The 14,299-nt window shown below is 41.6% G+C and overlaps 1 protein-coding gene across 1 annotated transcript in view; it reads right to left on the reverse strand.

Annotated features, from left to right (window-relative positions):
* The window catches only part of LOC120861143 (protein O-mannosyl-transferase TMTC1), a 302,613-nt gene that overhangs the window by 287,048 nt on the left and 1,266 nt on the right, over positions 1–14,299 (reverse strand). The window lies entirely within an intron of this gene.

Consider the following 14,299-nt stretch of genomic DNA (forward strand, 5'->3'; position numbering starts at 1 on the left):
TAACATAACATAACATAACATAACATAACATAACATAACATAACATACATTCTTCTCCAGTAAAAACCATAAACAGGGGAAAGAAAAAACTAAATGTACCCCTCATCTTCTGTTTTTGGTGTCTCGAGGGATGGCTTCTCCCACGCTTCCCTGGTGACTTTCCATAGCCCATTCTCCTGTCTTCCTCCCTCAGCACTCATTTTTCTTCTTCTCATCTCCTGCCTTCATTACAGCTCTCAAATGCTTCTAAGTGCTTCCCATAGTCTTCTTAGATCATTCAGCCAATAAACAACAACATCTGGATCTTCTCATTTTTCCTCTAAGGCCTGTCCCTTAGGCCCTTCATCATTTTGGTTGCTTTTCTTCTGCATTCCCTCCAGTACCAGGAATAAATCAACAAATCAGCATCACTTCATGTCTCTAAAGAACCAAAGGATGTGATTCACAGGCACCGCTGCAAACAAGAGTGCCAAGAGGAGACGGTGCCCTGAGGCAAAGGCAAAATATACCCCGTCCACCCCGCCTCCCACCCCGGCTTTGAGGAAGCTGTAGGGAAGGACCAGGCTGCATGGAGCTGGTCAGGAGGAGGCCACAGTCACTGTTGTCAAAGAAAGGGTGGGGAAACAGGGCAGGATCAGAGGCCATAGAAGGAAGCAAGTCCCAGAAAATGTGAGTCTGCAAGAAAAAAAATTAACAGATCAACACCAAATATAATATAGGTGTAACTATAACTGACCTGTCAATTTTAAGAAAATGGGTTTCTTTCTTTTCAAGGTATGTATGTTTGGCGGAGTTCCTGGATGCAACGCCATTCAGATCCCAGCTACCTGGCACAGCCCTGCCCAAGACTCCCTCACTTCAGACACCAGACCGCCTGCACATCTGACCTCTCGGCCACAAATTCAGGGGTTCCCACGACTCCCGTAGATTCAACAATTTGTAAGTACGACTCATAGCATTCAGGAAAGCATAATACTTATTTTTTTTAATTAATGTCTTTATTTTTAATTAGAGATAATTGCTTTACAATATAGTATTGGTTTCTGCCATGTAACGACAAGGGTATATGTATGTCCCCTCCCTCTTGAACCTCCCTCCTACCTCCCACTCCAAGCATGATACTCTTTTATGATTACAGTTTTAATATAAAAGATATGAGCCAAAACTTATAGAAAAAAAAAAAGATCCATGGGGCCAAGTCTGAAAGGGTCCTAAGCACGAGCCTTCCGTGTCTTCAGGACACATCAGCCCCTCAGCACACTGATGTAGAACTGCCGACCAGGAAATCACAACCAAGCTTAACCAGGGTTTCAATGGCGAAACTAACTGATTCTATCACTGGCCACTTCAGCACCCCTTTCCCTTCCCAGATGTTGGAAGGTAGGGGCTTCCTAGATACTGTAACTGCAGAACTAACTCAAACTGGGCCCATGCTGTTTCTAACAAGACACCAAGGTGTTTTTCAGAGACAACAGAATAAAACCACAAGTCATGCAGCTGAGGCATGCTCTGAGGAGAAAATTGTGACCTCAGATAACACCCAGAACCAAAGTTTCTCTGTCCTCAACCCTACCCCCCAACCCCCAACAGGGAACTAAAGGACAGGAACATGGCTGCAACCTGAACACCTTTCGGAAGTGAACGATCCATTGTCCAGGAAGATCCAGTATGATACCCCGTCATCACAGCTTAGCATCAGTGGCCAAGTAATAAAGTCCTCCAATCCAAACCACCCAACAGGGCTTTTGCACACCGACCCTCCTCCACTAACCCTAAAAGCTTGAACCCTGCTTGCTATCTCCTTGCTGCCTGACCTCACAATAATGTCCTTTTCTCAAAAGCCAGTGCCACAGCATCGTTACCAGCAAGCCTGGCTTAGAAACAAAAATCATCTGGCTCCAAGTCCCAACTCTTTAATCATAAGACTAGTCTTTCCAGCAGGACCAGCTGCATTCTAAAGCTATCTGGAGGCCCACCATGAGTCAACTCTTCCTTAGCATAAACCCAGGTATGGGCCCAGGGAGTCCCCATGAACAACAAAATCACTCTGGAAACTTGAATGGTTTAGAAGCTCCTTCGCAGAAACCTGGGGAAAGGCCACACAAATTCTTGCACAGCTGTGGGGAAGAGGAAGTCTCTCCCACTTAACCATAGCACCCTCGAGAAAGTATCTTCAGGTCCTATACTCCATGTGGGCTTCTCAGGTGGCCCTAATGGTAAAGAACCCGCCTGCCAATGCATGAGACAGGAGGCTTAGGTTCGATCCCTGGGTTGGGAAGATCCCCTGGAGGAGGTGAGGGCATGGCATTTCCCTCCAGTATTCTTGCATGGAGAATCCCATGGACAGAGGAGCCTGGCGAGCTACCATAATCTGTGGAGTCGCAAAGAGTTAGACAAGACTAAAGTGACTTAGCACACACACACGCATGCATACTCCATTTAATCCAACCAGAAATGATATTTCATTATCTAACTCATTAACTGGGAAAAAAAAAAAAAGTGGCCTTTCATTACAGATAGCAGGACACTGGCATGGAGGAATTTGGGTCTCCATGAGCAGGGTATGGAGAGAATCCCGTGTAATTCTGAGGTTTGCTAGAATTGTGTCCAGTTTAGAGCAAGCACCACCCCCAACCATAATGCTGCCACAAAAGAAGCTCATGATTTAAAAGTGCTAAAGACGTCATTCCCCATAGAGGGTCACAGTCTTAGCAGGTTACAACAGAGCCATCGGAGCCCTTTCAGGATCAGGGCTGCCCCTTCACTTCCTAGTAAGTAGGACCCACTGCAACTCTCTGCATGTCCAGCAAATTCCACTTTTGTCTTTGACAGAGGAAGGGAAAATGATACATAAGCCAAGAAATAAATCCAGCAGATTTTCCCTCTAACGGTGTTGTTGCCATTGTTTAGTCACTAAGTGATGTCCGACTCTGTGACCACAGGGACTGTAGCCCACCAGGCTCTTCTCTGCATTAGATTCTTCAGGCAAGAATTCTGGAGTGGGTTGCCATTCCTTTCTCCAGGGATCTTCGCAACCCAGGGATATCCTGCATTGGTAGGCAGATTCTTTACTGCTGAGCCACCTGGGAAGCCCTGTAAGGGTGTTCAGTTCAGTTCAGTCGCTCAGGCGGACCACTGTTGGCAAAGCAATGTCTCTGCTTTTGTGTAGCCCTACCTAAATCATTACCTGAATATTTACCTACCTAAACATTTACCTGAAGAAGTTGGGCATTCACAAACATGATTTAAACAATTAATTTACCAAGCTCCTATCTATATTGCATGTCAGACACTGTTCCAGGTGCTTAAGATAAACCTCACAGAGTTCACACAGTAGTGAGGAGACACAAAAAGCAGCAATAAATACATGATGCCAGATAACAGTGCAGGCTACCAAGGCAAAGACGGTAGGAGAGTCTGAGAGTAAGGGAAAATGATACATGGATCATTGAAAATGATACATCTGCTATTTCAGATCAGGTGGCCAGGGAAGGCCTCTGGGATGAAGTGACGTTTGAGCAGAGACTGAAGGTGGTGAGAGAAGAAGCAATGCAAGGACCTGGGGAAAGAGCATTCCAGGAAGAAGAAGCCAAGTGCAAAATCCCTGGGGAGCCAAAGTTTGGTCTGTACCAGGAATACAGACTCTACAAGGTAACACAGAGAGAATGAGGTGGAGACTGAAGACTATAGGTCTGGGTGTGGCCAGGGTCAGATCAAACAGGAGCCATCTCTTATCATTTGGAAAAGGAACAAGGCCATTACTGATGCAAGATTAGCATTCCTCATCCCCCTTTTAAGTGGGGAGATTACATAATCAAAGTCTGAAAAAGCTGAATGTAGCTCCCAAGGATGATAGAAAATACATTTTTTATTAAAACAAAAATGATTGCTTCAGAAGATGTTTTCCAAACCTTCACCAATTTGAGGAACTTACCTATTAAAAACTCTCATGATTCAGAAATATATTCCTCTCATTTTCCATCCCTCCTACACCATCAGACTGTAGTCTAAAGTCTATTTTACATCTAAAACATATTCTAACAGACAAGGATCATAACCTTCTTCTCTTGGGGTTTCTAAAATAACCTTCGTTTGGAATGAAATTTTCAGAAAACATTTTCTTTTTCATTTTTTTCTATAAAAATCTTCATTGCCTCCAATCACATTTTTTCTTAGCTACACCTACATCCATTACCAAACATCCTAGAAAATCTAGTCAAACATCCTAAACAGTCTTCACTTGTCTTAAGATTATCAGTCTTGTAGAAATAGACTATTTCAAAATGAATGCCTAGAGAGGTCAAATCAAAAGGAACAGACCAAAAGGAACATGCACTATTTCTTTTAGGTTTTGGGCATAGAGGCTAGAGCTGAATTTCATGGTTGGCATATCATTTGTGCCTTAAAGTTGCAAAGTGTTGCCCAAAAAAAACCAAAAAAACAAAAACCTCTCAAGATCCAAATATTAAAATGTTGAAAATCCTTACAGCTGCACATATTAAGATATTCTATTTTTTAACTCTGACATTTAAACCACCCACTTTCACTCATATGGTTTATATTACCATCAGAAGCATTCAATAAAATAAAACTTTACAGCAAACTAGTAGAACACTATGATCTAATAGCCTGAGCATGGAAAGAGATCAAGGTCTTTTATTTGCCTTCCTTCTCTTTCTATATCATGGAAAAACCAGCGGTTCTTTCTTGTTGAAGGAAGCTTCTCCTTGCTTCTCGATGTGGAATGGCACAGCCAAGAATTCAGCAGGAGCTGCTTCTCCATGAAAGTTAAAAAGCTAAGCACCTTTTAAATCAATTAGGACCATTTTTCAATGTAGGCATTACAGGGTTTGGTTCTGGGTCAGCTCAGCGTCTACAAAGTGACTTCATGTGCTTCTCCTGATTCCAGTGTTAAAAACAGGTCATGGCCAGTGAAGGATAAAGAAAGAAAACAAAAAAGATTACTGCTGCAGATTAAGTTTTCACAGATGTTTTGATTCTGCTCTACAAAAGTCCAAAACTATTCCTGTGTGCCCTTGGAAATGAGATTATGAAAAGACTGAATAGAAGATTTGACTAGAGACAGAAATTCATTAGAATTCTACATTCACTCTAAGCAACACAAAGAAATGATCATTTGTATCAGTTAAAGTTTGACCAGAGAAGCAGAACCACCAGGAATGATAAAGCTAAAGGAATTTGCTACAAAGACTTGACCTTTCATAATCCAGAGAAACTCATTTAATAGCTTATGCAGGACTGCTGCTACTGTGTCTGTAACAAGTGGAAAGCCAGCAGGGCAGGTATTCCAGAAGGAAGGATGGAACCTGAAGTAGGGGAAGGAAGAAGGGGCTGCAATCCACAAAGAAGAACTAGAATACACTTCTCTCTTGCAGCCTCCTAGGCTCCAACTTTAACAATGGGAGTGGCCTGCAAACAGGCCAGCAGTATCCACACAGTTGATCACACATGGGCACCATGATTTCAAGTAGCTATGGGAGATATGGAAAACTCTGGAGGAGCTGCAGAATCAGCTCTGCTGCACAGCAGAGCAGGTTAGTCTGCAAGTCTGGGACAACCAGCATGAGCTGTGACACACCAAAACCTACACACACCTTCTGAGCGAGGACATGGCTGAAACAGAGCAGGGCACTGTGGGACGTTCCCAGGAGAGACCCCCACCTCCAGTGTCCTCAGCCTGCCTTCTGTCTGTAGAAAAATTTTAGTTGAAGAATAAATTTAATCAGAGAGATGAGAGAATGTAGAAGCAAAGGAAAGCAGTCAAATAAGACTAAATAGTTTAGCCATTAAACAAGTCAAAGATTTTAGTTCCTAGGCTTCCCTGGTGGCTCAGAGGGTAAAGTGTCTGCCTGCAATGCGGGAGACCCAGGTTCGATCCCTGGGGCAGGAAGATCCCCTGGAGAAGGAAATGGCAACCTGCTCCAGTATTCTTGTCTAGAGAATCCCATGGATGGAGGAGCCTGGTGGGCTACAGTCCAGTTCAGTTCAGTTCAGTTGCTCAGTTGTGTCCAACTCTTTGCAACCCCGTGAATCGCAGCAGGCCAGGCCCTCCTGTCCATCACCATCTCCCGGAGTTCACACAGACTCACGTCCATCGAGTCGGTGATGCCATCCAGCCATCTCATCCTGGGTTGTCCCCTTCTCCTTCTGCCCCTAATCCCTCCCAGCATCAGAGTCTTTTCCAATGAGTCAAGTCTTTGCATGAGGTGTCCAAAATACTGGAGCTTCAGCTTTAGCATCATTCCTTCCAAAGAAATCCCAGGGTTGATCTCCTTTAGAATGGACTGGTTGGATCTCCTTGCAGTCCAAGGGACTCTCAAGAGTCTTCTCCAACACCACAGTTCAAAAGTATCAATTCTTCGGCTCTCAGCCTTTTTCACAGTCCAACTCTCACATCCATACATGACCACTGGAAAAACCATAGCTTTGACTAGACAGACCTTAGTCGGCAAAGTAATGTCTCTGCTTTTGAATATACTATCTAGGTTGGTCATAACTTTCCTTCCAAGGAGTAAGCGTCTTTTAATTTCATGGCTGCAGTCACCATCTGAAGTGATTTTGGAGCCCCAAAAAATAAAGTCCGACACTGTTTCTACTGTTTCCCCATCTATTTCCCATGAAGTGATGGGACTGGATGCCATGATCTTCGTTTTCTGAATGTTGAGCTTTAAGCCAACTTTTTCACTCTCCTCTTTCACTTTCATCAAGAGACATTTTAGCTCCTCTTCACTTTCTGCCATAAGGGTGGTGTCATCTGCATATCTGAGGTTATTGATATTTCTCCCGGCAATCTTGATTCCAATTTGTGCTTCTTCCAGTCCAGTGTTTCTCATGATGTACTCTGCATAGAAGTTAAATAAGCAGGGTGACAATATACAGCCTTGACGTACTCCTTTTCCTATTTGGAACCAGTCTGTTGTTCCATGCCCAATTCTAACTGTTGTTTCCTGACCTGCATACAAAATTCTCAAGAGGCAGGTCAGGTGGTCTGGTATTCCCATCTCTTTCAGAATTTTCCACTGTTTATTGTGATCCACACAGTCAAAGGCTTTGGCATAGTCAATAAAGCAGAAATAGATGTTTTTCTGGAACTCTCTTGCTTTTTGGATGATCCAGTGGATGTTGGCCATTTGATCTCTGGTTCCTCTGCCTTTTCTAAAACCAGCTTGAACATCAGGAAGTTCACGGTTCACGTATTGCTGAAGCCTGGCTTGGAGAATTTGAACATTACTTTACTAGCATGTGAGATGAGTGCAATTGTGTGGTAGTTTAAACATTCTTTGGCATTGCTTTTCTTTGGGATTGGAATGAAAAGTGACCTCTTCCAGTCCTGTGGCCACTGCTGAGTTTTCCAAATTTGTTGGCATATTGAGTGCAGCACTTTCACAGCAACCTCTTTCAGGATTTGAAACAGCTCAACTGGAATTCCATCACCTCCACTAGCTTTGTTCCTAGTGATGCTTTCTAAGGCCCACTTGACTTCACATTCCAGGATGGCTGGCTCTAGATTAGTGATCACATCATCATGATTATCTGAGTGGTAAAGATCTTTTTTGTACAATTCTTCCGTGTATTCTTGCCGTCTCTTCTTAATATCTTCTGCTTCTGTTAGGTCCATACCATTTCTGTCCTTTATCGAGCCCATCTTTGCATGAAATGTTCCCTTGGTATCTCTAATTTTCTTAAAGAGATCTCTAGTCTTTCCCATTCCATTGTTTTCCTCTATTTCTTTGCATTGATTGCTGAAGAAGGCTTTCTTATCTCTTCTTGCTATTCTTTGGAACTCTGCATTCAGATGCTTATATCTTTCCTTTTCTCCTTTGCTTTTCACCTCTCTTCTTTTCACAGCTATTTGTAAGCCCTCCCCAGACAGCCATTCTGCTCTTTTGCATTTCTTTTCCATGGGGATGGTCTTGATCCCTATCTCCTGTACAATGTCGGTCCACAGGGTTGCAAAGAGTCGGACAGGACTGAGCGATTTCACTTTCACTTTCAAGGGCTATAGATAATACTCTAAGCCATATCCTTTGCAGATACTGAAACCCCCCACCAGGTGGAAGAAGATAACTACATGCTGACCAGATGACAGCCAAGACATAAGCTGCTGTGATTCCAAGAATGGGCCTCAAGGAAATGGGAACCAACCAACTTGGAAATGAGGATCAACTGTACTTCAAACGATCAAAGTGAAGCTGATCAGATGACTTTAAAGATGACTGACTATCAAAGCTGACGGTGCAATTTCTACAAGTAGCCACCTCGCTCCACCTATACACCCCTGAAATGCCCCTTTAAAAACTCTTGCCCAATAATTGTCAGTGAAGAGTCAGCCTTTGGACATGGGTCCATCCTCTCTTCTAGTTGCTGCCTCCAAGATAAAGCAAACTTTCCTTTCCACCAACCTTGTCTCTCAAGTATTGGCTTTCGACCAATGAGCAGCAGGACTGCATTTTGGTAACACAGTCATTTCACTTTCACTGTCCAAACCTTGAACAAATTTCTCCTGTCCGCCTCTAACCTAGTACAGCACAGGAAAGAAATTTCTAAGATGAGGTTCCAGTTAGCTAAATTGATATGGTACAAAGTCACCACATCTTGGGAAGCTGCCTTCATCTTCCATTGTGCTTGGACCCCCAAACTGGTCAAAGTAGACACTCTAATAATCCACTTCCCCACTTCAACTTCTACCCATTTCTTACATAAGAAAAACTGTGATTAGTATTAATATATTTCTATACAAGCAAGCACCTTTATGATAACAAGCATTGCATTTCTTTATAAATTTATGTAGCATTTACTACAAGGGAATTTCTATCTGTCAGTATGTGTGACATTCATTCACTTATTCGAAGATAAGAAACTACCTTTAATGAAATAAATCAGTTTGAGATTTGCACTGGGAAAAAACTCGTGAAGATGAAGGAAAAACAAACTATAGACTAGAAGGAAATCCTGACAAAGAATTTATATCTAGAATATATTAAGAAATCGTAAAACTCAACATTTAAAAAAATCTATTTAGAAAATTGACAAAAATATGAAGAGAAATTTTAACAAAGAGGATATACAGAAGTCAAATAGACACATGAAAAAATATTTAACACCATCAGTCAGCCATTAGAGCCAATTAAAAGCACAATGACATATCACTACATACCTATCAAAATGGCAATAAAAAACAATGACAAAAAACTGGTGAGGAAGTAGAGAAGCTGGATAACACACACACTGCTGATGGGATGGGATGGAAAATAGTTTGTCAGTTTCTAAAAAAACTAAACATGTAACTACCGCATGACCCAGCAATTGTACTCCTGACATTTACCCTGCTGCTGCTACTGCTAAGTCACCTCAGTCCTGTCTGACTCTGTGCAACCCCATAGATGGCAGCCCATCAGGCTCCTCCGTCCCTGGGACTCTGAAAAGTGAAAGTGAAAGTGAAGTCGCTCAGTCGTGTCCGACTCTTTGTGACCCCATGGACTGTAGCCTACCAGGCTCCTCCCTCCATGGGATTCTCCAGGCAAGAGTACTGGAGTGGGTTGCCATTTCCTTCTTCAGGGGATCTTCCCCATCCAGGGATTGAACCCTGGTCTCCTGCATTCCAGGCAGACACTTTAACCTCTGAGCCACCAGGGAAGTCTTGGGTTCCTATTTCCTTCTCCAATGCATGAAACTGAAAAGTGAAAGTGAAATTGCTCAGTCGTGTCCGACTCTTTGTGACCCCATGGACTGCAGCCCACCAGGCTTCTTCATCCATGGGGTTTTCCAGGCAAGAGTACTGGAGTGGGGTGCCATTGCCTTCTCCAGACATTTACCCTAGAGAAATAAAATCTATGTTCACATAAAACTCTGCAAATGAATGTTTGTAGCAACTTTATTTGCAATACCCAAAAAACTGGAAACATTATAGCCAACAGCAAAAAACTGAAAACTTTTCTTCTAAGATTAGGAACAAGGTATAAATGACCACTCCTGTCGTTTCTATTCAGCATAGAACTGGAAGTCCTAGGTAGAGCACTTAGGCTAGGAAAAGAAATAAAGGGGATCTACATCAGGAAGGAAGAATAAAATTATCTCTGTTTACAGATGACATGATCTCATATATAGACAACCTCAAAGATGCTACAAAAAATCTATCAGAACTAATATAATTCAGTAAAGTTACAGAATACAAAAATCAGCATAAAATACCAGCTGTATTTCTATACACTAATAATAAACTCCTGGAGGAGGGCATGGCAACCCACTCCACTATTCTTGCCTGGAGGAGCCCCATGGATACAAGAGCCTGGCAAGCTACAGTACAGGGGTCACAAAGAGTCAAACATGACTGAACAACTAAGCACACACAATAATAAACTATCCAAAATTAAGGGAAAAAAATCCCACTTACTATAGCAACAAAAAGAATGAAATACTGAGGAATCAAATTAACCAAAGAGGTTTCCTCAGTGGTAAATAATCTGCCTACAATGCAGGAGACATGGGAGGAAGATCCTCTGGAGGACGGCATGGTAACTCACTCCAGCATTCTTGGAGGGAAAATTACACGGACAGAGGAGCCCAGTGGGCTATAATCCATGGGATCACAAAGAGTTGGACACGACTGAAGCCACTGAGTAGCAGCAGCAAATTTAACCAAAGAGATGAAAGACTTACACACTTACAACTACAAATCACTGATGAAAGAAATTAAAGAAGACACAAATAAATGGAAAGACATGCCATGTTCATAAATGGGAAGACTTAATATTGTTCATATATTATAGATTCAATGTAATCCCTACCAAAATCCCAAGGCATTTTTTACAGAAAAAGAAAAAAATCATAAATTTTATATTGAATCAAAAAATCCTGAATATAAAAAGTAATCTTGATCAACAGGAACAAAACTGGAGGCACCACACTTCCTGACTTCAAAATATATTCCAATGCTACAGTAATTAAAACAGTGCAGTACTGGCATAAAAACAGACTTACAGATCAATGGAAAAGAACAGAGACATTAACCCATGTATATACAGTCAAATGATCTTTGACAAGTGTTCCAAGAATATACAATGGGGAAAGGATAGTCTTCAATAAATGATATTGGGAAAACTGGCTAACCACATACAAATGAATGAAATTAGACTCTTACCACATATACAAAAATCAACCCGAAAAATAGTAAAAATTTAAATGTAAGACCTGAAACTATAAAACTCTTACAGGAAAAATACAGAGGAAAAACTTCATGATGCTAGGCTTGGCAATGGTTTGTTAGATATGATAACAAAAGTACAAACAATAAAAGCAAAAATTAGACAAGTGGGACTATATCAAACTAAAGAAGCTTTGCAGAATAAAGGAAACAAGAGTGAAGAGACAACCTACAGAATAGCAGAAAAATTTTGCAAACCAAATATCAGACACATTATTAATATCTAAAATATATAAGGAATTTCTACAACTTAAAACAAAAGAAATTAAATAACTTGATTTTAAAAATGGGCAAAGAACAACTTGAATAGACATTTCTCCAAAGAAGACATGCGAATGGCCAATAGGTAGAGGGAAAGATGCTTAACATCACTAATCATGCAAATTGTGCTTTAATCATGCAAATCAAAACCACAATGAGATACCACTTCATTCCTGTTAGATTCATTTTTATGAAAACAAACAAACAAAAGGTAAGCATCAGTAAAGATGTGAAGAATTGGGAACATTTGTACACTATTGGTAAGAAAGTAAAATGGTACAGCCACTATGGAAAACAGGATAGAGTTTCCTCAAAAATTAAAAATATAATTACTATATGATTCAGCAATCCTTCTTCTGGGTCTATATCCAAAAGAACTGAAAATTTGACTTTGAAAACATATATGTACTCCTGTGTTCACTATAGCATTATTCATAATAATCAAGATAAAAACAAATCAAGTGCCCATCATTAGATGAACAGATAAAGGAAAAGTGATATATACACGATGTAATACTATTCAGCCTTAAAAAGGAGGAAATCCTGCAATGTGCAACAACACAGAAGACCTTGGAGAGTATTATGCTACATGAAATAAGCCAGCCGCAGGAGTCCACTTACGTGAGGTCCCTGTAATAGTCAGACTCATAGAAACATACTAAGATGCTGGCTGCCAAGGGCAGGGTGAGGTGAGAGCAGCGTCAGGAGTTGCTTTTTGACAGGTACTTAGTTTCAATTATACTAGAGGAATAAGTGCTAGAGAGTTGCTGCACAACATTGGACCTACAGTTGAAATACTATATTGTGCCCTCAAAAACTTGTTAAGATGGCTTTAAATTTTCAAAATTTTTCCTTAAAAAGTTTAAGATACAGGTAAGACAGCTTGCACATATCTCAAAGGCCACTTAGTGTTTTCACCAATTGTGCTTGTGTGCTCAATCCTGTCCAACCCTTTGTGATCTCATGTGACTGTAGCCCAGCAGGCTCCTCTGCCCATGGGATTTCCCAGACGACAATACTGGAGTGGGTTGTTATTTCCTTCTCCAGGGCATCTTCCTGACCCAGGGATTGAACTTGAGTCTCTTGTGCCTCCTGCACTGGCAGGTGGATTCTTTACCACTGAGCCTCCTGGGAAGCCCTATTACCTAAATTAAAAATCATAAAGACATGACCTATGTGAAGTTCCTAGACCAATGCTTGATTCACACTAAATAGTTAATAGATGTGATTTTTTCTGTCCTTCTTCAAAACAATCTTCAGAGTTGTGTTGGCCTAATATTGTTAACATCATCCTTTATACATGCCCAGCCTCACACTATTGCACTATTGCACTAGAATATGCAGTTGCACTTCAGGTGACTATGATGAGAAAGTCTCCACAACTTCTTCAAATCAATGCCTGTAAGAACAGAAAGATTAGCTGAATTTCTCTTTTTAAGAGGCACTATTCCTTTCCAGTTAGTGCTCTGTTGCACTCTAGATTTGCAACTCAATTATCTTAAAAAAGAAAAAGTATATCTTACACAGCCAGTAAGATATACTCTACAAAGAGCAACGCATCTTAGCAACCAGACTGCTTTTTCTAACCAGTGAGTATCACAAGTGAAGTTGCCCTCTGCCCCCTCAATTCTTCTCCTTGGCCCCTGTTCTGCTCAATGCCTGTTTTCCTCTTCATTAGTGGTCTTCCCTCACTGTCTAATCCTTTCCCCACCTCCTCTGTCTTCTGTCCCTGCCACTTCCTGCATGAATTTTATTTATTTTTTCCTGCATGAATTTTAAACAAATTTTTTAGAAAGCCAAGAAGTGAAGACACTCGTCTCTCTCCACCAACTGGGCACAGGCATTTGACCCTGACCTTTGTATACGGGCTTCCCTTGTGGCTCAGCTGGTAGAGAATCTGGGCTTCCCTTGTGGCTCAGCTGGTAGAGAATCCGCTAGCAGTGTGGGAGACCTGGATTCAATCCCTGGGTTGGGAAGATCCTCTGGAGAAGGGAAAGGCTATCCAATCCAGTATTCTGGCCTGGACGGGCTTCTCTTGTGGCTCAGCTGGTAGAGAATCTGCCAGCAATGCAGGAGACCTGGGTTTAATCCCTGGGTTGGGAAGATCCCCTGGAGAAGGAAAGGCTACCCACTCCAGTATTCTGGCCTGGAGAATTCCATGCACTGTACAGTTCATGGGTTCGCAAAGAGTTGGATACGATGAGTGACTTTCACTTCACTTCACTTTGTGTATGAAAAACATTCAAAGGAGGGACCTAGGCAGTCTCTCATGACTAGTATAAGCCCAGCACACCTCCTGCTGTGAGCTTCCACACCTTAAAGTAACCAACAACTCTCTCTGTAATAAATGAAAAGCAGGTCGGCTTAGAAGTTACACACATTCTGCCACCTGAGAATGTGCCATTTTAAAAAACATTTAGGGAAAAAAGGAATGAGCAACTTAGTAGCTGAGGTTATCTTTCAACTAAAAAACAAGACCACTTTCCAATAGGATAAATGTTTATAAAATAATCTTCAGAGTCAAATGTGGAATTTCCTTACCCTCCTGAAAACATTCAACTTTCAGTGGAAGAATTAAGTCCAATGGCTCTGGTTTCCTTTTCTAAGTCATCAGCCACCTGTCAAGAGACCTGGGCCTCCCGATCTGAGCAGGCTTTTCAAGCTGCTTACCCTGTCTCATATGACCAGTACCATGAGGACGGGTTCATATTACACCCGTTGGAGAAGGCTTAAAACGCTGATGATACTGAACCAAAATTATTTCAACAGTTTTGTCCGGCACGTTATAAGCTTAAATACTGAGCCAAATCATAA

This window comes from Oryx dammah, unplaced genomic scaffold (assembly GCF_014754425.2).
Source record: "Oryx dammah isolate SB20612 unplaced genomic scaffold, SCBI_Odam_1.1 HiC_scaffold_11229, whole genome shotgun sequence".
Classification (NCBI taxonomy): domain Eukaryota; kingdom Metazoa; phylum Chordata; class Mammalia; order Artiodactyla; family Bovidae; genus Oryx; species Oryx dammah.